Below are 24,000 nucleotides of genomic sequence, written 5' to 3'. Positions count from 1 at the left end.
AAAGGGGAATTATAATCATAGGAGATACTACCGGTTCGCGATTAATTAGTCCCAGAGGATACTTCCTGTCTCATTCTTTCTTTCACTCTTTCCACATTTCTCCGCCCGCTTTTCACTCCTTTCCGGCAAACAAATTGCGACAACGTTCGCCTTTAAGTTCGCGTCACTTCCATGAGAAAAATGTCCACGAGATAGAGAAGGCAGGCGGCGAGTGTGGGGAAGGGGGATGGGATAGGGGATGGGAAAGGGGGAGTCGGCGGGATGGCTGGCTTGTTCGTCGTGGGCGTGACCATGTTAAAGTTTTTCTTTTTTTCTTTTTTTCTTTTTTTGTCTTATTTCTCCTCTTTCTCTTTTATTTCTACTTTCCGTTTCGTCGCGATATATATATATATATATATATATATATATGTATGTACGTACATACTTTTACTCTTTATCACTTGTTACGTACTTCTCGTAATATATTCGTAATAATTTATTTTTAAATATTTAACGATAATTTATCCCCAACAAGAAATACAATTCATTGAGAGATTTTGACTATCTGTGGTAATCTTGTTGAAATAATTTCTTCCATGTTTTTATGTATTTAAGGTATCCTACGGCAATAAGACGGCATCTCAATGTACAAAGATAGTAACTCGTCGTATCGAAAGATACTTTTCGAGTATTTGACTACTCGGTAAAAACGTGGAAACGATTTCTATCTTATACCAACAACAGTGCTTATATATATACATATATATATATATATATATATATATATATCTATATCTATATATATATATAGACAAATATAGTAACCGCATTTATCCGTTTTAGAATTGATCCTTTTTATGATTCTCATAGAAGACAAGAACGATGGTTACTTCATCCGACAAGGGAACACGGCGATGTATATCAATCACGATTAATTACTTGTGTAAAATGACTTGAGGAAAAAGAGACGGATAGATAAATATATATTTAGAGATAGATAGATAGATAGATAGATAGATAGATAGATAGATAGATAGATAGATATATAGATAGATAGATAGAGAGAGAGAAAGATAGGTGTTGGAGGAAAAAAAGGAGAAAGACGAACGGTAAGTCAAACTCTGCAAGAAATAACGCGGAGACGCGAGATATCGTTGACCTCGGTGGTCAATTTTCTTTCGTGAAAGCTCGGATATATCCGTAGTAGTAACTAACTACGCCGGCTTTAATTAATCAACGTTAGTGGTGTACACGAGGCACACGAGAAAACTTGGCATACGTGTTTCACCTAATCGCGATTAATTAACCTCGAAAGGTATCTAGCTTTTAAACCGTACCGTTTGAATTGTAACAGGATAGAGCGAATGAGAAGGTTTGATAGAACAATGAAAAATCTATTGAGATAAGATGTCGATTAATGTGCCCACGCATACTCACGCATATACGTTGAAATATATGCTCGCTCGCTTGCTAGCTAGCTAGCTTGCTCGCGCGCGCGCACCTGAACGTAATAACGTCAAAATCATTAGATCGACGTATCGATGATAGTGATATATCGTAATTTCGATATGATAATTAAACAAAAGCTAATTAATAAACGAATGCAGAAAAGAAAAGAACTTACGAAAAAATAAATAAATAAATAAATTAATTAATTAATTAATAAATAAATAAATAAATAAATAAATAAATAAATAAATAAATAAATAAATAAATAGACCCGAACACTTTTCTAGATTTATATCAAAAGTCTTGTAGAGACTATTGAATGAAATGACGAAAATGCAAGTAAGACTTGCGTCGGTAGAGTTACGTATCCTTCGACGGTTCGCTAATAAATGAGTACCTGGCTCTAATCATCTTAGAAAGAGGAACTAATCGGGAATGGAGAGAGAGAGAGAGAGAGAGAGAGAGAGAGAAAAAGAGAGAGAGGGAATGACGCTGTAAACTCGTCACTGACCTCTGACGGAAACCTCAACAACTCGAAAGCCTACTCGCAGTAATTGCATCGTCGAGGTATCGCCGACAAAAAGAAGAGTATAACGCGTGGTGCTTCTAGCGGAAGTCGATGATAGTCTCGACGAAGCGAGAAACGTTTCGTTACGACGACGACGACGACGACGACGACGACGACGACGACGACGACGACGACGACGACGACGACGACGACGATCACGACAACGATCACGACGACGAGGACGACGACGACGATGACGACGATGATGAACGACGAGAGAAAAAGAAAAAGAAAAGAACGAAATGGATGCCAAGAGAAGAGGAGGTTCCTTCGAAAGAAAAATGACGTAAAAAAAAGAGATAGATAGATAGAGAGAGTGAGGGAGAGTGAATGAATGAGAGAGAGGGAGAGAGAGAGAGAGATAGATAGATAGAGAAACGCGTTTCAAATTTCCTACGCTTCCCGGCGTTCTGTTGATAAACAAAAGGTTGATATCTAAATCGCAACGTGTGAGTGAGTGAGTAAATAACAGAGAGAGAGAGAGAGAGAGAGAGAGAGAGAGAGAGAGAGAGAGAGAGAGAGAGAGAGAGAGAGAGTTGAGTGCGCGCGCGAACCTTCTTCGGCTCGCTTCGAGTGGAGAACCATAATACCGGTTCCCTTATCTACGCTCGAAATCGAAATCTGGCGTGTCGCACGCGTTTCCACCGCGGGTTCTCTCTTGCGGCTTACACGCACCTTTTAACCAAAGTATAGACATTTCGTGGAACACTTAGTCGCGCGCTTGATAAAGACCACGGAATCAGGAAGAGAAAATAAAAATCCATCGAGAAAATCATATTAGATTTTTCTCTTTTAATTTTGTCTATTCGTATTATCCAATACGACTTATTCAGTTATTATTTCGTGATTGGGGAATTGAATCTTTTAAAATTTTTTTTCTTTCTTTCTTTCTTTTTTTCTTTCATTCTTACTGTTTTTCTTAAACAACGGCATAGAGGACGAAAGGACGAGATATTGTTGTTGAACGAACGAAAACGAACAAAACATCTTTCGAACGAAATAAAAGACGAATTATCGTCTTCTAATCACCGAAAATCGATAGATCTCTCGTATATTATGTTAGCATAGAGATTGTAAATCCAAAAGAAATTTCTTGACACGAATGGAAAAAATTAACGAGCTCGAGCTTTTCACGAGGATTTGATTGGTTTTCTTTTCTTTTCTTTTCATTTCTTTTCTCTTATTCCTCCCTTTTAATTTCTACAATCGATCACTCTTCGAAAGAACCTACCACATCACTGGAAGGGCTAAACTATCCTATAAAAGAACGATTAGATTTCACTGATCCTGATTATCGCACAGTATCACCAAATCCAGGGAGCAAATAACAACGAGAGATTAGGATAAAAATCCAAAGTTCCGAAAAATAAATTTTACACTTTAGCACAAAACAACTTGAACGTTATCTCACTATGATGAACACGTACCTGGGTTCATATCCCGCGAGCTCGCAGTATATCTTGTATTTTTCTCTCTTTTTCTCTTTATTAATTTTCTTTCTCACGCAGGAACTTCCTTCGTCGCGCACTTTTGATATTGGCCACGTGTATCACTGATATACATATATATGTATACATACATATGTATGTATGTACATCATGTATAGTACTTTTTCCAAATTCCACGATATATATATATAAAGATGTTGCTCTCGATGTTGACGATAGGATAATGCACGTGATATCCACGTTTCTTGGTCTTCGTCCGAGAAAAATTTCCAAATAAAGTAGTGGAAGTGAACATTCGTGATGGAAACAATGCAATTAAACCGTGCAGTTAAACCATTTAGTTAAACCAGGTATATCCCTTATAAATCAACAAAGGACTGTAAATTTCTAAATGGTCGAAAGGAAGGTTCTCGATAACACAGACGGTCATTTTCTCTCTCCCACTTTCTTCTGCCGGCAATCCTGTTCATTAATAAAAATAATGAACGCACTTAAAGTCACACAAACTACTCTTGAAAGTAGTTTCGATAGGAACACTGATAAAACACCTCCGACAAGCACGCTTTTCTTCTTTCTCTTTTGGTTGGCGTAAACGTATGTGGGGATCCTTTCCTCGAACAGGACATTGACGATAGATACGTTGACGACGACGACGACGACGAAGACGAGGACGACGACGACGAGGACGACGATGACGATGACGATGACGATGACGATGATGTTGACAACGATGACGACAACGACGAAGATTAACAGACTACGAGTATGTGATAATAAAATAGTGTATTGTGTTTATATGTATGTTGGTGCGTGTGTGTATGTGAGAAAGACAGAGAGAGAGAGAAAGAGAGAGAGAGAGAGAGAATGTGTGTATGTGTGTGTGTGTGTGTGTGAGAGAGAGAGAGAGAGAGAGAGGAGAGAGTACGTGTATACTTGTGTATTTGTGTGCTAGTATATTATGTATATTATCCGGCACGTCCACGTTATTAATAAAACACCCCCGACGAATTAACGTAACGAACACGTTAAAACAACGAGAACAACGGCGACGTACTATAATAATCGACGACACGGCGACGGGGGTGGCGAGAGAGTGCGTTCCTTGTTCGTGGCGTGAAAACGGGCGGCGAGGGCTCTCGCCGCGCTCTCGTGTCCGCGGGTCTTCTCTCTCTCTACGCACGGAATAATATTTTAATGAAGGAAAGGCCGGACAGCGAAGTGCCCACGTCGGGTCGCGCTGCCGAACTGTTCGCTTCCCCGCCCCTCCGGACCGGCGGCTTCCACCCCTCCCCTCGTAACGCGGGGCACCGAGTGCGCTCGGTCTTCCAAGTTTCCCCCACCCGATGGGGTTTACAACATTCCCCCACTACCGATAATCTACCCCCACTTAAACGACTCGAACGAGAGCGGCGCGTTTGTCGTTCCCCCACTCTTCGCCACGAATGACTCGAGTTAATAGTGGGGGAACTACTGGCGTGGCTTAGTTACCCCAATGGGCGTGGCTTCGTACCGCGCTTAAGATTCACTTTGGTGGGGGTATCTAGCTCTCTCTCTCGCTCTCCTACCAGTTTCCTACTCTGCCAAGAGCAGAGTATCCCCACCCCGGGGATTGTACTCTAGCGAGAGCGCGCGAGAGTGCGCCCGCGCGCGCGCGCTCCCTCGTTTGCCCGCTTTGTCGTTCGTTCGTTCGTACGTTCGTACGTTCGTTCGTACATACGTACGTACGTTCGTCGTTCGTTCGTTCGTTCGTTCGTTCGTTCGTCGTTCGTTCGTTCGTTCGTTCGTTCGTTCTCTCTTAGGATGAGAGAACGGGACGACGACGGCGCGCAGAATCCAAGAGAGGACCAAGAAGACGAACGACGGGTGTCACGGCGGTCAAGTAGCAATGTTGGTGCTCCGTCGTCTTCGTCGTCCTCTCGTCGTCCTCATCCTCGTGCTGCTGCTGCTGCTGCTGCTGCTGCTCTTGCTGCTCTTGCTGCTCTTCCTTGCTTGTGATAGTGGTGGGGTGGGGTGTTGCTTGGGGGTAGGGGTAAGGGAAGAGTACTCCTCCGCGACTTCCCGGATATCTTTCCGGTAAACTTTCCTTCTCTCTTTCCACCAACCCCCTTTCCCCACTCTATATATATATATATATTTCTCTCTTTCTCTCTATCTCCCTTTTCGCGAGCAACCCTTCTTTTTCATTCTCCTCCTACTCCTCTTCCTCCTCCTTCTTCTCTCATCTCATCGTTTACTCCTCCGGACGTATCGTATCGTTCGCGACTCGACTCGATCGAAGATCCAGGATTTCCGAAGGTAGGAGAGACGAGGAGGACGCCTCTGCTTATATCCGTCGGCGGAATTTCGTACTCTTTCTCTCTCTCCTTCTCTCTCTCTCTCTCTCTCTCTCTCTCTCTCGTTCTTTCTTTATCTTTTTCTTTTTCAAGGTGCGGGAAAGTTATTTTGTGATCGTTATCTAGATACCTACAAGATGAGAAGATTATTAATGCCTCCTTCAAACGAGACATTCGTGGAATGAATTTTAACAACGTGAATCCTCGTGGAAATAAGGACTATAGAACTCCATAAACTCGAGTTGATTTATACGAAATGAGGAAGTAGCCTTCGACGTTGCGTGAGAAAGAAAGAAAGAGATAGATATATATATATATGGAGAGAGAGAGAGAGAGAGAGAGAGAGAGAGAGAGAGAGAGAGAGAGAGAGAGAGAAAGAAATAGAGAAAAGAGATAGAGAATGGTCGTTCGATAAATTAAAAAGATTGCGACAAAGTAGGTACCTACCGGTGGTCCTTCTTTCGTTGCATGTCATTCTCTCTTTCTCTCTCTCATTCTCCCTCCCTATCTATCTATCTTTATCTCATGCCCTTTCTCTCTTTCTCTCTTGGAGACAATGACGACAGCCATTGTGTTGCACGGTACTGTAATCCAACGGGTGCCTATTTGTGCAAATGACGAGAAGGAGAAAAGGTTAACGTGAGGAGAACCAATGATTTCAAAAAGAGAAGAGTAAGAAGAAGAAGAAGAAGAAGAAGAAGAAGAAGAAGAAGAAGAAGAAGAAGAAGAAGAAGAAGAAGAAGAAGTAGAAGAAGAAGAAGAGGCCACACAGAAATGGAGTTTCTTTACTCTACGTGGACTGTGGGATTCTTTTTACAAAGAGGGGACATCCTTTGGGATACAGAAGCTCGTAATCTAGAATACTCAGAATGGGATTAATAAAGTTTAGAATGAGCTGCCTTACTCCATTCGATTACAAAGCGTCGTGTTTGTTACCCCCCCTCAATCCTTCTCTCACACACACACACACACACACACATACACACACGCACACACAGACACACACACATGCACATTCCCACATATACTATTTTTCATAATCTTTTTTTCTTGCTACTTCACTTTCTACCCCCTTCGATGTATTTTCAAGGGCAACGTCCTGCAAGGTTTCTTCGGCAAACCAAAACTTACGGCAGAGGGTAATTTGTGCTCGAACGATGGATAGATAAATTATTTACTTACCCTTTAATAATAACTTGTCCCTTTTTTTTTTTTTTTTTTTTTTGTAGAAGAATCCTGTTGTTACAAAAGTGAATCTAGTTTCTGTATCACTTATTTTCTTCTTCTTTCTCTTTCATATAATTTTTCTCTTTCACTCTCTCTCTCTCTCTCTTTCTCTCTTCGTTCTGTCCAAGAAAATGCGTATCAACTGGCTCTAAGTAAGAATCGTACGTTCAAGGGTTGTTGCTCGGGAAACAGTAAGAGGGAGATTCCTGATCGAGGAGGGATGAAGAAATAGAAGAAGAAGGAGAAGAAGAAGAAATAAAGAAGTGAGGGAAGAACTGTGAATGGATGGACCGAAAGGGAGAGGATTTCTCATCCTTCTCATGCTTCAAAAAGCGTCTCTTTCTTTCTCTCTCTCTCTCTCTCTCTCTCTCTCTCTCTCTCTCTCCTTCTCTCATACAGCTTCGGTCAGTTTTACTGCACTTTCGAGATTCTGGAACGCGGACGGCCTTCGAAGACCAGGTGTCCCATCCTCTCTCTCTCTCTCTCTCTCTCTCTCTCTCTCTCTCTCTCTCTCTCTTTCTCTCGAAAAGGGAAACTCGTAAAATCGCTTTTAAAGCGATCTCGATTCTCCTTGTGTTCCGTTCGCGAGACCGTCATTTTCCTCAAGTCCGCGAAAATAAATCTCGAGATAGATCTCTTCTTCTTTTTTTATTTTTTTCCCCCTTTGTTTCTTCTCTCTCTCTCTCTCTCTCTCTCTCTCTCACTCTCTCTCTCACTCTTCCTCTCATTCTTTCTCTCTATCTTTCTTCCACCTTTAGGTGGAGTTACGCGATTACCCTTTGTTGTTATATACACCGAGGCACTCACTCTTTCTCCGTACTTCTATCTCTTCCAATATGGATTCTCATGTTTCTATCTCCCTTTCACGAGGGGATGGTAGGGAGGAGATCTATCAGTGGGATAGTGATGGTGGTGGAGGTGGGGCCGGGGGGGGGGGCCGGAGGGGAGAGTTAGGGGGTGTTGGTAGGTAGGGGAAAGAAAATAAATTCCTCGCATGGAAATGGCTCAATTTGAGAGAGTAAGCCGGCGAGAGTTCGTGCACGCGAAGCGCGAAAATCGGTGCGCGAGGTACGCGCTTATAGGTACCTAGATTATTCGCGTCTCGGAGCGTCGGTTTTACGAGCTCGTCAAAACGCTTTGCGATTCTCTAGAACGCCAAGAAAAATAAAGAGATAGATAGAGAGAGAGAAAGAGAAAGAGAAAGAGAAAGAGAAAGAGAAAGAGGGAGAGAACGACTTGTGCATTCCTTGTCGTCGCTCGGCCTTACTGAACGACAGTAAGATCGGACTAAGGTTTTACTATGAGAAATATTACAAAGAACGCTAGACAACGTGGACGACACGGTAGTCGGCGATCTTCCTTCTTAACTGTGGGAAAGACATGCGTAAAAAACGAACCTCGACTATCTCGCAAACAAGGCCGTCCAATTTAACTTGGAGCCGTACTTCTTCTCATTCTTTTCGCGTGCCAACGGCGATTTTGTTGAGACAATTTTCTTCGAACAGATTTTCTTTCTTTTATTTATTTCTCTTTTTTTTTCTTTTCTTTTCTTTTCTTTTCTTTTTCCTTTTCTTTTTCCTTTTCTTTTTCTCTTTCTCTCCTTCGTTTTGTTTACCTCTCTACTCTTCTTCTCGTCCACTTAGAGACCTTATATATATATATATATATATATATATATATATATATATATATATATATACATATATCGCGCTTAATGTACGTCCGAAAGAATATTTCCTTTTTTTTTTCAATTATTATTTTCTTCTTTTTGTTGCTTGTTTCTTTCTGTTTTTTCTTTCTTTCTTTCTTTCTTTCTTTTTTTTCCTCCTTTTTTTTCTTTTTCTTTTTTATTTATTTACTTACTTTTTTCCTTTCTTCTCGTTCAATCCAATTCAATGCAATTCAATTCAATTCAATTCAATTCAATTCAATGCGCGATTTCGTAACTGTTAACATAAAAAAGGATGAAAAAAACGTTTAAGATATTGCGCTTAATAAATGTGATCGTGGCGTAGATTAAATCGAAAGATAAAAATCGGCGAACGATGATGGATGGACGGTTAATGTATAAGTGTGTCGTCAATACTCGTATACAAGTTACGAAAAAATTCAAGGCGTTAAAACCTGACCTCACCTTCGAGAAATTGCCCTTCTAAAGGACAAGGGGTGAGTCCTCGATGGAAAATATTCGTTTGGGCAATGTGCGTGTATAGGAGACTTTTATGATGGCGGAGGCGGGGGTGGTAAAAAGGGGTAGTTGCGGTTGACTCGCGTGTACATCGAGTGCGGTTGTTCCGCACCCGTAAAAACCGCGCAGAACTTGAAAAGAAATACATACATTCTCTCTCTCTCTCTCTCTCTCTCTTTCTCTCTCTCTCTTTCTCTTTCTGTCTACTTTGTCCCTAAGCACGTTCGTTCCTTCTTTGAACGATTTTCGAGACGCAACACGCAACGTCAAGCCAGGTGAATGGGGCTGACTAGTTGTTTTTCCTCCTTTCTCTCTTTGGGAAGACACCAGGGAGAGTATCCTGTTAAAAAGGGTGAGTTATATACGTCATGAGTTAGAAGAAAAGAAAGAGAGAAAGAGAGAGAGAGAGAGAGAGAGAAAGAGAGAGAAAGAGAGAGAGAGAGAGAGTTACAGATAGAAAGAGACTGCTGGTCATTCTAGGGCACAACTTTTGAACCGAAGGGAAACCAGATTCAGCAGACAGCCGGGCGCCGTACATTTCACCCCTCTTCTTTCACCGATAAAAGAAGGGCTGTCGACCTTCCAGGCTACTTTTTTTACCCTCCTTGTCCAGCTCTTTTTCTCTTTCTCTCTCTCTCTCTCTCTCTCTCTCTCTCTCTCTCTCTCTCATTCTCTCTTTTGAATCTCACGATCGTCCTCGAGATGAGTTAAAAATGAAAGGAGATCGTGTCCACGTTCGAGGATCCGGTTTGAACTACGTTACTTTGAAGTATTGTCTTATGATCATTCTCTCACAATGTACCTTTCGTTCATTCGTTCGTTCGTTCGTTTGTTCGTTCGTCCGTTCGTTCGTCCGTTCGTTCGTTCGTCCGTTCGTCCATTTCGTCCCTCCTTTCACATCGTCGCCGTTTGTCCGTTAGCAAAATGAACGGAATGAAAAATTCTTTCTCGTATTTTCTAGAAGAAAGACAGAGACAGAGACAGAGACAGAGAGAGAGAGAGAGAGAGAGAGAAATATATAGATAGAAAGATGGTATGACAAAAGCTATCTCGATTTTATGCGGTTGTACTTTACTTTTGTAAATTCCATTGTTAAAAGACTTTTCTGAGAAAAAAACGAAGATGGAAAGAGAAAAAGAGAGCAGCATCGTCGAATGGAAATGGACCGATTCTTTTCTCTCTCTCTCTCTCTCTCTCTCTCTCTCTCTCTCTCTTTTCTTTCTTTCTCTTTTTCTCTTTTTCTTTTTTCTTTCGTTTTTCCATCTTTTTTTCTTTTTCTTTTTTTTCGTTTTTCTTTTTTTTTTCCTTGGACGTGTTCACGGCCATAAGGATTTGGATGAGAATTTCTTTCGCAGCTACGAGAGATCAGGTAGCCGGACCTGCTGGTGGAATTGTTCAACATCAGCAGGTGTAGTCCGCCATAGTTCTCTGTATGCATTCAAAGTAAAATATTGTTCTTGCATTCTCGTTCTTTCGACCCGAAGCCGCAAATGTCGATGGATCTTCAACTTCGACAAAGATCGAAGGAAACAATTTAAACGTTGAGGAATGCCCTTAACCAGCATCCACCATCACCGTTCTCATCCTCCCTATCTTTCCCTTTTGCGCCCTCATCCCTCTTTTACTCCCCCGCCCCTCGACCCATAAGCCTTTCCTTCTTGCTCCATTCCACGAAAAACTCTTCTCCCTATATTAAACACAATATAAGATAGATATATACCTGCTCTCTAAACTAAAGTGTTCTTAGAGACACGTTCACGTTTCGTTCGTTCATTTTCGTTCGAGTTTTTGATATTTTTCATAAAATATCTTTAAATATTTTGAACCATCACGATTTTATCAAATTCCATGGGAAACATAGAAGAGAGAGAGAGAGAGAGAGAGAGAGAGAGAGAGAGAGAAATTAAAATAGATAAACACAAAATAGTCACGTAGATAAGTAACATTCATTTACATTCGTTTTTAACATTTTATAATGAACAATGATTTTCCCGATGCTTCTAATGAACATTGCTACGTAGAAATGTTATTGAAAGACTTTTGAAAGGTAAAGAAGATTAAAACAAAAAAAAAAAAAAAAAAGAAAAAGAAGAAAGAAAGAAAAGAAAAAATGCTGGATCGGCGGATGGGGTGGGAGGAACGAATAAGAAAGAAAGAAAAGATTAAACCAGAATTTGAAAGAAAAAAAGAAAAAGAAGGAGAAAGAAAAATAAAGAAAAGAACAGAGGAAGCCGACGTTGTTTAAGAGTCTAGACACAATGTTAGAGATCTCGAATTAGTGGTCTCCCTTTTTTTTTTTTCTTTCTTTTTTTTTTTTTCTTCTGCTATACGCTGCGGTGCTTCTATGATAATTAACGAAATTAGTCGCAATTAGAGAGTGGTCCGGAGGCTGCGTCGAAGGACCAAAATATGTGAGGAGTCTTCTACGTTCAGGCGTGCCATAAGTTTACGCCAGATACCATAATGACTGTTCCTTCGAAGGGAGTAGATACCACCCCCTCCATCTCTTCCGTTCTCTCTCTCTCTCTCTCTCTCTCTCTCTGTCTCTCTGTCTCTCTATCTCTATCTCTCTGTCTTTCTCTTTCTGCACGAAACCATGAGAATTTTTTCGAATTATGATCGAAAAAAAAAAGAAAGGAAGAAAGAGGAAAAGATAAAGAACAAATCTATTCCTTTTTTCTGTTCTCTTCTTTTCTTTTTCTTTTTCTTTTTTCTTTTTCCTTTTTTTCTTCTTTTTCTCTTTGTTTTTTTTTTCACGTGTTCGTGAAACACGTCAGGGAAGAATTTTTATTCCATAATGGGAAACGATCTATGAAATGATCTGTGAAAAGTATTATGACGTAAAGTATGCCATCGTTTTAGTCGTGGGGGAGTTTAAAAAAGGGATCCTCCGTCGAAAGGATCAAATACATCGAAGGAATTTTTCTACGACGCTATACGAAAACTTTTCAATGGGTACCTGTTGAAGATCAAGCGATACCTACCCGAACACACTGATCGCACCAAAGAATTCTAAAGTAGGTATATATATATATATATATATATATATATATATATAAGTTGGCACGATTTCCTTGTCCTAACAATTTTTTTTTGCTATATTCTGGTCAAACTGGGAAGTCTCGTAGAACCTGTCGGGCATAAAGTGTATCGTCCTGGTGACATCGAGCATTGGCCATCTTTACGGAAAGCACGTAAAGCAAAAAAGAAAAGGGAGACCATATAGATAAAGAGAGTAAGAGTGAAAGAGAGAGTGTGTGTGTGTGTGAGAGAGAGAGAGAGAGAGAGGAGGGTCCTTTTCGTCATTGGACATGCATCACCTGCTCGCACAAATAGACCTTAGTATTCCGAAAAACTCGAGTAAAACTGGCAGAACAATATACCACCCGCTACTAAATGACCATTGTCAAGAGCGCAATAAAACGACGCCTCACCTCCCTTCCGCCCTAATAAGTCATGAACATTTTATGCACATACATTGTTCGTAAGCGTGTAATCCTAATTCTTTTTCCATACAGGCGATATCTTTATAATAGCCTTAAAAACATAATACTCAGATGAACATACCTGTTGTACTAGGAAAATAGTACAAGTTTATTCTTCCTATATTATCTTTCGACTTAACTCCAAGTTCATTCTCTTTATTATCTTATCTCGTTATTTCATTAAGCTTGACTAATTTTAAATCCTTTCATTATCGTTCGCGTCACGTATTACTGTCAAAACAGTAATTAAAGTTACGGGTTATCTTCCCTTGACCTTGACCAGACCTTACGCATTACTCATCTTTCGTACTAGATAATTAATCATGAATTAACGGATTTATTTATCCATTTTATTTTTTTCCTTTCATCTTGCTTTCCCTTTTTTCTTCTTTTCCTTTCTTCTTTTGCTTTCTTCTTTTGCTTTCTTCTTTTATCTTTTTCTTTTATTCCTTTTTTTTTTTTTTGTTATCTCTTTCCGACGTTGAGACAACCATAAAGAGAGATGGAAAAAGTATTACGATATAATGTTTACACGCTGTGTTAAGGTCCGATAAAGTTTAGAAATTATATTCTTAGGTAAGTACATATGTATATAACGGCGATTGAAGTTGTTTCACTTGCCGTGACAAAATGACTTATGGCAATGACGATTCAAACAAGATATATATATATATAAAAGAATCAACGAAGGATAAGATAGAAAGTACCTACTTAATTCTTTCGATCAAACTTCGTCCAATGATCGGTATAATGATTAATACTAGTTATATTTAAGAGTGTATATACCTAATAAGATTTTTCGATCTACGAAGGGAACTATGTATATATATATATATATATATATATATATATATATATATATATATATATACCTTGTACCGTTCATCTCGGTCGATCCTCAGAGTGTAATATAATGAACGTTTCTCATCGATTCAACGAAAGGTGACGCTTATTATCTCAGAACGTTGCGTAAATATAATGTTATTCGCGAACGCCTATCCTATTTGCATATAATGTCGTAGTCGTAGTCATCGTTGTTCGTCGTCGTAGTCGTCGTAGTCGTAGTCGTCGTAGTTCGTGTCGAGCGTGTAATTAAAGAACCGGTCCTACCCGGTAAAGACAATCGAGACGAAGACTAATAAATTCTAATTAAAAGAATCCTTTCGTGGAAGGAACGTACCTATTTATCGAGGTGTGGAGACGTTTAACGAGCATCCAACCAAAGATTTTAACCTAATCATTAAATATATTTATTTATCAATTTTTTTTTTATTATTATTATTATTATTATCATTATTATTATTATTATTATTATTATTATTATTATTATTATTATTATTATTATTATTATTATTATTATTTATATATTTCTTTCTTTCTTTCCTATTTTTTCTTCCTTTTTTTTTCTTTTTTCTTTTTTACTTTCTTTTATTCTTCTTCCTTCTTCTTCTCCCTTATAGAGAGCATCCAATATACATTTACAAATATTACATAATAATAATAAAATATTTTCAACATATATGACAAATCAATATATGATATATTTATATATGATATATTACAATATATCTGTGGAAAGTATTTTTCAAGCTTACAATGTATTCTTATATATAAGTATGATATAAAAGAATTTAAAATAAACATTATCGATTTTGAATAATGTTTAAAATCTTGGAATTAATTTTTGGTATCTGGATATAGAATAATCGTCTTTCATTCGTTATTAAGAAAAAGAACGTACGAAGACAACGAGGAGGATGACTACTACGACGACGACGAAGACGACGACGACGAAGACGACGACGACGAGAAAATAGCGAGTCGAGACGCACATAAAAGCTGTAGATAAACGTAAGAGAGGGCATTGATCGACCGTCGTTCCTCCATTCACGAAGTTGGCGGTTATGGCTATACTTATGTACTTAGGTGCACGTACAGCACGTGTATGCTTTTGCGAATACATACACATATAGACGTACATACATATGAGAAAGTGGGTGGTATAGAAAGAAAAAGACAGAGAGAGAAAAAGAGAGAAAGAGAGGGAGAGAGAGAGAGAGAGAGAGAGAGAGAGAGAGAGAAAGAGTATTTCGGTTCGTCGTCGTATATATATAATATATATATATATATGTATAAATGTATATACACATACATGTGCTTGTATATATGTGATTTGGTACAACCATGCGTGTACAAAGATACATGTGTAATACATACGTCGCGAGGTTGGTGGTATCGTTCAGAGGGCTGAGAGGGATAAGAATGAGGAGAGGAGAGGGGGGAAGGGGCCGAAGAGCACGGCCCTGACCTTCCACAAAGTCGCGTCCTTAACTCGCGATAAAATGTAAAGGGGATGGTACAAATGACACATCACTGGTCTCAATATTCTCACATCGATTATAAATGATTTAACTCATTCTTAAATACTTATTCGAGTGATACATTAATTTACTATCGTCACAATTGTTTACTTTATGACAATTAATATTTACAATTATTAAGATACATAATTAATTCTTCTTTTAATTAAATTTCATATTGTACTACGATATATCTACGTAGGCGTAATTACGTTATTTACGTTAATAGATATTACAATTGTACATTAAAATTCTATATCCTTTATCACATAATTCTTGATCCTTATTTTCTTGAATTTCATAAACTAACTACATTATTATTATGATGATTATTATTATTATTATTATTATTATTATTATTATTATTATTATTTGTAGATAACGGGGGAAAACTTTTCGAAACTTTTAATAAGATTATGAAAATGGCAAGTGAAATGTTAAAAGGATCGACCGTATAACGATGGAAAAGGGTAATTTTCTCTCTCTCTCTCTCTCTCTCTCTCTCTTTTTCAAAAGGAATGGCGTTTCGTGATGTTGTAGTTAGGTTGTAGTATATAACATATACATAACTACGAAACGGGGCAACCGATAATCGCTCGCGTGCCAGGAAAGGCGCGAAGGACGTAACGGAGATACACGCTCGATAGCGAGTACTACAGGCCGATCCGTTCGATAAGGTAATTACTAAATGCTAATATAAGAGAACGTGCGAGAACGGCTCGTATTTGTTCTTTAGGGCCATAAACTCCAGTTAGATGATTCTCCCCCCTTATCGATTTCTTTCACATATTCGTCCTTAACGCAATTAGGTTAACTCGACGTTTGTTATCGACCAGGTAACGTTTGATTTTCTCGATCGAGACATATATATATATATATATATATATATGTATACATATATATAAATACATATATGTGTAACATACGTACGTACGAACATAGATATATACTACGTACATTTACATATATATATTTGTATATATATATATATATATATATACACAATATAGATTCTTTTATCCAATGTTGTTCTATCACAAGATAGATACAATGATCCTACATACTTGAGTATAATTTTCTTCGTACGACGAGAACTATGAAATATTATGATTAGATATATATATATATATATGTGTGTGTGTGTGTGTGTGTAAATACATTGAAACGCGATAACTTGAGAGATTCCGGAATTTTTCCCGTATGAATTCCCTTTCTTAACGTCGGCTTTTTAACTTAACCATTTTCTATCTATCTTCAAACTCGTTTTCAATTCCATTATTATAGATTTAAAAGGATTATAATTAACTAAATTACAACATCGCTAAGGAATTACGACGATCATTGATATACCACTTAGGTTTGAATTTTTTTTTTTTTCCTTTTTATTCTGTTCTTTTTTCTTTTTTATTTATTTTTTTTTTTTTTTTTTTTTTCTTTCGAATGGAACGCAAGAGCAAATAGATTATTATAAAACTGTATAATTAGATGAGGAAGGATGAAAAAAATGAGATAATATATTCAGTAGGGGATTGTATATTTTTATTTTTTTCTCCTTCTTCTTTTTTTCTTTTATTTCTATTTTTTTTTCTTTTCTTTTTTATTTTATTTTTTTTTTGTGTCTTTTCTTTTCTTTCAGATAAAATTGAAAAAAAGGAAGAAAGGAATATCGTTGATAATAGTTACGTGGATATTATTATCGAACGATTAATAATCGAACATTATTCGATCATTTGGATATAATCTCGGTTGAGATCGTTTGTTTAGAAAAAAGAAAATGGAAAAAAGAAGAAGAAAAAAGAAGAAGAAAATGGAAAGGAGAAGAAGAAGAAGAAGAAGAAGAAGAAGAAGAAAAAAGAACAGAAAGAAAGAAAGAAAAAAGAACAGAAAGAAAGAAAGAAAGAAAGAAAGAAAGAAAGAAAGAAAGAAAGAAAGAAAGAAAGAGAGAAAGAAAAATTCGAATCGGTTAAGTTAAATGTGACGTGAGCGAGTGAACGTGTCTCTAACGGAAGCTGAAACTTCATTCGCGTAGGTGTAAGCGCCGCATTTGAGGGAGGACTTACGATCGACAGTACAGCGAAACACGTTCCCCCTTATCGTAGGCGATATCTCGTGCAATGCCGATGTTACACGTTGAGTATCGAGTGTCATTAAATGTGATTATATTACACACCCCCCTCCTCCCCTCCTACCCCTCTCCACGAGCGTTCACGTGTTCTATACATTACCTAAGAATATAACTAACGCATTTTCTATGATCCGAAGTATATATATATATATATATATATATATATATATATATATGTACGTTAATAGTCAAGGAGGTGGAAAAATGTATCAATTGAAAAAAGTGAAAGACAAAGATATATAGATATATCGAAAAAAGAGAAGGAGAGTTTTGCGAATGATAGAAAGAGAGAGAAAGAGAAAGAGAGAGAGAGAGAGAGAGAGAGAGAGAGACAGAGAAAGATAGACTACTTTTACGTCGATACGTAATTTATTGTCATATCCGATATTAAACTATCATGGATAAAAGAACGAAGGGATCGTTGAAGGGTTTACCTGACTAAGCTTTGCATTTCGCAAACCCCTCGCGATCGCTGTTTTTTTTTTCTCCTTCCTCCTTGTCTTTCCACTTTGTTCGCGAATAATCGAAAACTTTTGCTTACCCTTCTAGGAACATGAATCATATATATTATATATTATATATTATATATTATATATTATATATTATATATTATATATATTATATATATATATATATATGTATGTATGTATGTAATACGTATACGTAAATCTTTCCTTTCCTTTTTCTTTCAAATTAGATAAGTATATCCGACGGATGAGTAAGAGATAATATCTCTTAGCGAAGGTATTTGAAGTATTTTTTTCTAATCATCGACGTACAAATTATTAGCGACGGAAGAAGCTTTAAGACGAGAGTCACGGTTAAAGGAGAAGACAAAAAAAAAAGGAAAAGAAAGAAAAAGGAAGAAAAGAAGAAAAGGAAAACGAGAAAAATAAAAAGGGAGAAAAGTAAAAGCGAGAAGTAAAACGCAGAAGAGGAAAAAAGAGTAAGAAAAAAAAAAGAAAAGAAACAAAAAAAAAACAAAAACAAAAAACGAAAGATAACGTAGAAAGATCATCAAATTCAAGAGTAAGTGGCGCCTCGCTTCCTGCTGTCCTTTTTTTCGTCCTACGGGATACACGGCCGGGCCCTATTTACAGCTCTTCTCTACAACACCTTCGTTCCTTTTCCCTCGAGGCTAGAAACTTTTTAACAAGCTGGTGGCCATGTCAGTGCCCTGTAATTTTTTAATTACGAAAGCATCTCTCTTTCTCTCTTTTCTTCCCTTTTTCTTTCTATCTCTCTCTTTCTCTCTCCCATTCTCGCTCTCTTTTACATTCTGGCAGTCACTCAGTTTCAGTGACTTGCAACCAACAGCAGCAGCAGCAGCAGCAGCGGCAGCAGCAGCAACAGCAGTGGCGGCAGCAACAGCGGCTATGGCAGCTATTGCTGCTGATGTTGCTGCTGATGTTGCTTGGCACTATGCTTCTTGCCCTTGTTCCTTCGCTCCCTAATTTTTAATAACACCTAACGTTGAGAACAGACCCGAAGTAGATATTTGTAGGCGTTACTGGGACGTTCTTTTTACTCGTCGACAAGGAAGATACAGGAAAGTTTCTTCGAAGGGTAAACACCGAATTACGCTTAGAAAAAAAAAAAAAAAATAAAAAAGACGCGCATAAGCTTCTTGTTCGCTGCGGAACAAGGGGGAAGTAATTTTTTCTTTTCTTTTCTTTATTAAGAAAAAAAGGAAAAACAAAAAAAACAGACAAGAAGAAGAGGAAAGAGAAAAAACAAACGAAAAATCCCTTCCAGCCGATTTTCTATGCGATAATCGAACGGAGAGAGAGAGAGAGAGAGAGAGAGAGAGAGAGAGAAAGAAAAAGAAAAGAAAATCCTTCCTATCGACATTCTTGCTGAAAGATTGAAATTGAAGTAACGAAATGAGAAATCAAAGAAACGAAGGAAAGGACAAAAAATCAAAAAACTCACATGAACTTAATTCGATGCAAGTGTTGTTAATGTAAATCATTGAATTGTCTATAACTCGTTCTGTCTATCGGATTCGGTGATCCGATTATAATATGAAAGTCGATTCAAAAATTGATCTTCGAATTTGCCTCTTTCTATTCAAAGGAGATAGCAAAGAGATTGAGAAGAAGAATTAAACGGATCAAAAAAAAAAAAAAACAAAGAGAGAGGAAGAAAAAAGTTAATAAGAGGAAAAGAAAAAAAGAAAGAAAAGATAGAACGAAGGAAAGAAAAAGGAGATGAAAAAAAGAGAGAAAGAAAGGAAGAAAGAACGATAGGTAAGTCGACTCTAAGGATGTTGGAGAATGTTGGAAGGATGTTGACGATGATGAAGAAGTCTCGGTTTACCGAGACCTACGAGAGATATCTAAGTATACTTAGGTATACCTAAAGTAACTACATACGTATGTCGAATCAAAGTTTCGCGGGTGCAGGGAAGAAGAAGAAAAAGAAAATGAAGAAGAAGAGGAAGAAGAAGAAGAAGAAGAAGAAGAAGAAGAAGAAGAAGAAGCGGGAAAACGACAGCAGGCCCGGCAATCGAGAGGAGCTTTATTATGCGCGCGTCCTAGTCCCGGGGCTTATGAATAAATATCGCGATTTCTGTCTCGGAGAGTGAGCGAGATAGATATGTATGTATATATATATATATATATATGTATATGTATAGAAGAGAGAGAGAAAGAGAGAGAGAGAGAGAGAGATCGAAAACCGAACCTGGCATCGACAGCGCAACGCAACAACACAACGGATCGATAAAAATTCGTCCCGTACACAGGCAGAGCCGCCATAAATATTCCAATAAAGGTCGGCTGTGCGTCGTCGAGCCTCCGAGCCTCCTTCAGATCGTTTCTCTCTCTTTCTCTTTCTCTCTCTCTCTCTCTCTCTCTCTCTCTCTCTCTCTCTTTATATATATGTATATATATATATATATATATATATGGATGTAAGTCCTATATAGCGGACTATATCTCCGAGATACCAGAGAGCTCGATTTTATTTATTTATTTATTTATATATATATATTTATTTATTTATTTATTTATCTCCTTTCTTTCTTTTATTAGAACCTTTTATGTTACCTATAAATTTTATACTTAACGGCGATAATCTATGGTATATTATTTTTTTCGTTTAAGATACCAACGTTGATAAGTTAGATACATATACATATATATATATATATATATATATATATATATATATATGTATATATGTTTGTTTCGTTCGAAATTGCAAAATATCAGTTTTCTCGAAAAGAAATAATCGTTCTACTATATCACGATAGAAATCGTTTAAAGGGACAGATTAGATAATTTTTTTTTTTCTTTTTTAATAGGACGCCCATGAAAAAAAAAAGAAAGAAATAAAGAAAAAACTGATTAATTTTCGAAAAGAATAGAGAGGAAGTGGTGGCAAGTGCGAGGATAAAAAAAAAGAAAAAAAGGAAGAAGTACGAAAAGAAGTAGGGAAAAAAATGAAAAGAGGGATAAGAAAGGAAGAAAAAAGAAAAAAAAAAGAAAAAGAAAAAGAAAATAAAGAATCCCTCGAGTTCGTGAAACGTTGCCGTGTATGCAAATAGAAATGTTTAATACGTGAATATTTAAAGGCACCGGTAATAAAGCGTCCCATTATTTCGAGGAACAAAGACTACGTTGGAACACGATTGACTCGCGAGTATTATTAATGTTACTATTTACCATTGCCGTGGTAGTGCCGCTGGACGACGCAATGTCATCACGCCAGACAGTACGTGGCACTAATTACCGTCACGGCAGCCTATTGTTCCACTTAAGCCTGATTGTTATCGTTACGCAAATTACAGCCAATATATAGTTCGCCGCAGTAATGATTTCGCACCGATACTGCCCGGTCAATTCTCTTCGCGCAGAGAGAGAGAGAGAGAGAGAGAGAGAGAGAGAGGAAGAGGGAGAGAGAGAGAGAGAGATCACGAACGATACAAGAACATTCTAACTCGAGCGACAACGATTTTTCTTTACGCTAACGACACATTCCATCTCGTTAATCAACGTCCCAGATTTATCTCCGTTACAACGAGGAACGACGATTAATAATTTTCTTCGCCAAGTCCCACGGGGTGGTTGAGTGGAGAACGGAGAGAGAAAGAGAAAGAGAAAGAGAGAGAGAGAGAGAGAGAGAGAGAGAGAGAGATAGAGGGACTAATTCTCTTGGGAAAATGAACTATTCCTGTTTACTTTACCAATTGGGAATAAAAATTCTTGTTGAAAAATCTCTACAATTATTATACTTTAATAGTTCAATTGAATAAACGTGACAATGTTAATTCATGCGTGGAACGTAAATAAAGGATATTGAAAATTGTCGATTGGAAATATCTCTCTCTCTCTCTCTCTCTGTCTCTCTATTAAAACTCACGTTTGAATTAATCTCATGATAGGCGTAACAATTAATGGAATTTATGAACAGACTCATTATTATGCCGTCTACGAGGGAAAAAGAGCACGTGTGCGATCGATGAATTTTTCAGAGCTAACTACGACTCCCTCCCTCTCCACCCCTCTCTCTTTCTTTCTCTCTCTTCTCCTATATGACCCGCTTTCGGCTAGACGAAGGTTAACCGCGAACGTTCCTATGCACGAATCCATATTACGCTCATAAAGTCAACGAAGTGTGGGTTAATCGTATCCGATACGATACCGGGTAACTATTTTGCGATCGATCCCATGTCGCTAACTTATTATAACATCGAGTTTTTCCCGACTACTTTTCTATTTTTCTTTTTCCTTTTTTCTTGTTTTTTCTTTTTCTTTTCTTTTCTTCTACTTTTTTTTTTTTTTACAATTTTTAAAAGAAGAAACAATATAACTATAAGACAAATTATACAAGACACTTTGTTGTATCTTAATTATCTATGACCTTTTATATATCGGCGATCGAGTTAATACGAATAATGAAATTAAGAAGAATACCAAGAGAAAAAAGAAATAGAGAGAAAGAGAGAGATAGATAGATAGAGAGAGAGAGAGAGAGAGAGAGAGAGAGAGAGAGAGAGGCAGAGAGATAAATAGATTTTTAGTTACGTAGAAAACGTCAAAGAGAAACTATGAAATGAAATGAAATTACAATTATGAGCAAAAAAGAGTACAATCTTCTAACAAATTGAAGTAGAATCTAAAGAGGAAGAGTAAGAGAGTAAGATAGAGAAAGACAGAGAGAAAGGGTGGAAGGGAGAGAAAGGACGAGTTCTATAACGAAGGGAAGAAAAAGGAAAGAATAAAGCAAAAGGCGTACACTGATTTTATAATACCGAACGCGACGTGCTCGCGATCTTAAATCAACGTCCTTTCCTCGGCCGGAGATAAATCTTAAAGTTGTGCACTCCTCCTCCTCCACCTCCTCCTCCTTCTTCTTCTCCTACTCCTCCTCTTTCTATTCCCTATATTATATAGTCTCTCTTTTTCTCTTTCTCTTTCTCTCTCTCTCTCTCTCTCTCTCTTTCTCTCTATCTATCTATCTATTTATCTCTCTCGTATGCTCGTAATAGTACAGAGTTAAAAGAGAGAAATATAAATACGATTGCGCATAGAAACCGAATCGTTTCGTCGTTCGCGTGTTTGCCGCCACGCTAACGCGAGGGAAAGAGTGCCAGCCTCTCCGAGTCCTTCCCTCTCTTTTCCTCCCTCCCTCTCCCTCTCTCTCTCTCTCTCTCTCTCTCTCTCACATTGCCCTAGCAAAACTACCACCACTAGCAAGAAGGATCGTGAGCCATGGCTATAATCTAGCCACGGTTATCGCTCGTTCGAAGCCATCGCGATGCTTTCGCGAACGTACGAAGATTAATATACGATAATGAGCGCGAGCCATTGTGTCCGGGGCTTTGGCTTTAATTCACATTGAACAATCGATAATATCCCGTGCTCGTTTCGTCATTCTTTTTCTCTTTTTCTTTCCTTTTTATTCCCCTTTTTCTTCTTCTACTTCTTTTTCTTCTATCTATCTATCTATCTATCTCATCCCCTCGCACGGGTTTTTTCTATTCTTCTTCTTTCTTTTTTTTTCCTTTTTTTTTATCCTGTCTTCTCTCCCCCTCCCGCTCTCTCTCTCTCTCTCATCTTTACAATGTTAAGTTCAAATTTGTTAAGTTTGTTTGAAAGCGAAACAAAATTTCTTTTTTTTTTTTTTTTTTTTTTTCATTAATATATCCGACTCATTACACTTGCGTGTTTATTTATTAATATACTGATATTTTATCTTATTTTCTATATAATTGATATTTAATTCATATATATTTATATATATATATATATATATATATATAATATAACTAATTATATTGTAAATATTTATTGTACTAATATCTATTAAATATTATTATTCATTGATATTTTGTATAATTTTTAATTGACTGAACGTAATCTATGTAGATAAGTAATAGATTATTTTCGTAAGTATTAAAGTGCATTTATATATTTCGAATGATAGAAGAAATATGAAGCGTACGCAACGGGCGTCGAGACGCGAATGAACGCGGGTGGATCTTGCGGCGTCTCTTATTAGCCGTTAAGGCGTCCCGACGCTGTGCTTGCAGAAAAATCCGCGAGATGGAGACGGTTGCAAAGCTACGAAGCGTCGAAAGGAGAAAAGCTTAGGGTGTGGGAAGGGAGAGGGAAGGGGTACAAATAAAAGATTTGTGCGGGGGTGTTGACGAAGATACGAACGAGAGACGTCGAGTCGAAGGCGTCGAGACGCAACGCTTACTTACATATATATATATATATATATATATATATATATATATATACATATATGAAAGTATATGGTCGATTGTTATTTCTACTATAATAATATCAAATATTTAAATTTATTATTAAGGCAATTGTCAAATAAA

At 37.5% G+C, this 24,000-nt stretch overlaps 1 protein-coding gene across 18 annotated transcripts in view; it reads right to left on the bottom strand.

Annotated features, from left to right (window-relative positions):
• The window catches only part of zfh2 (Zn finger homeodomain 2), a 408,385-nt gene that overhangs the window by 151,075 nt on the left and 233,310 nt on the right, over nucleotides 1-24,000 (bottom strand). The window contains exon 1 of one of the 18 annotated variants that reach the window (XM_035878923.2): nucleotides 3,424-3,490. The exons of the other annotated variants lie outside the window; for them this stretch is intronic. The gene's annotated coding sequence lies outside the window, so the exon portion shown is untranslated. Of the gene's footprint in view, nucleotides 1-3,423; nucleotides 3,491-24,000 lie in introns of those variants that run through there. 18 annotated transcript variants of the gene reach the window in all.

Source organism: Vespa mandarinia, chromosome 4 (assembly GCF_050613455.1).
Source record: "Vespa mandarinia isolate Hongniang chromosome 4, ASM5061345v1, whole genome shotgun sequence".
Taxonomy (NCBI): domain Eukaryota; kingdom Metazoa; phylum Arthropoda; class Insecta; order Hymenoptera; family Vespidae; genus Vespa; species Vespa mandarinia.
The sequence above is the reverse complement of the archived record's forward strand: the minus strand, read 5'-3'. Positions and strand labels throughout refer to the sequence as shown.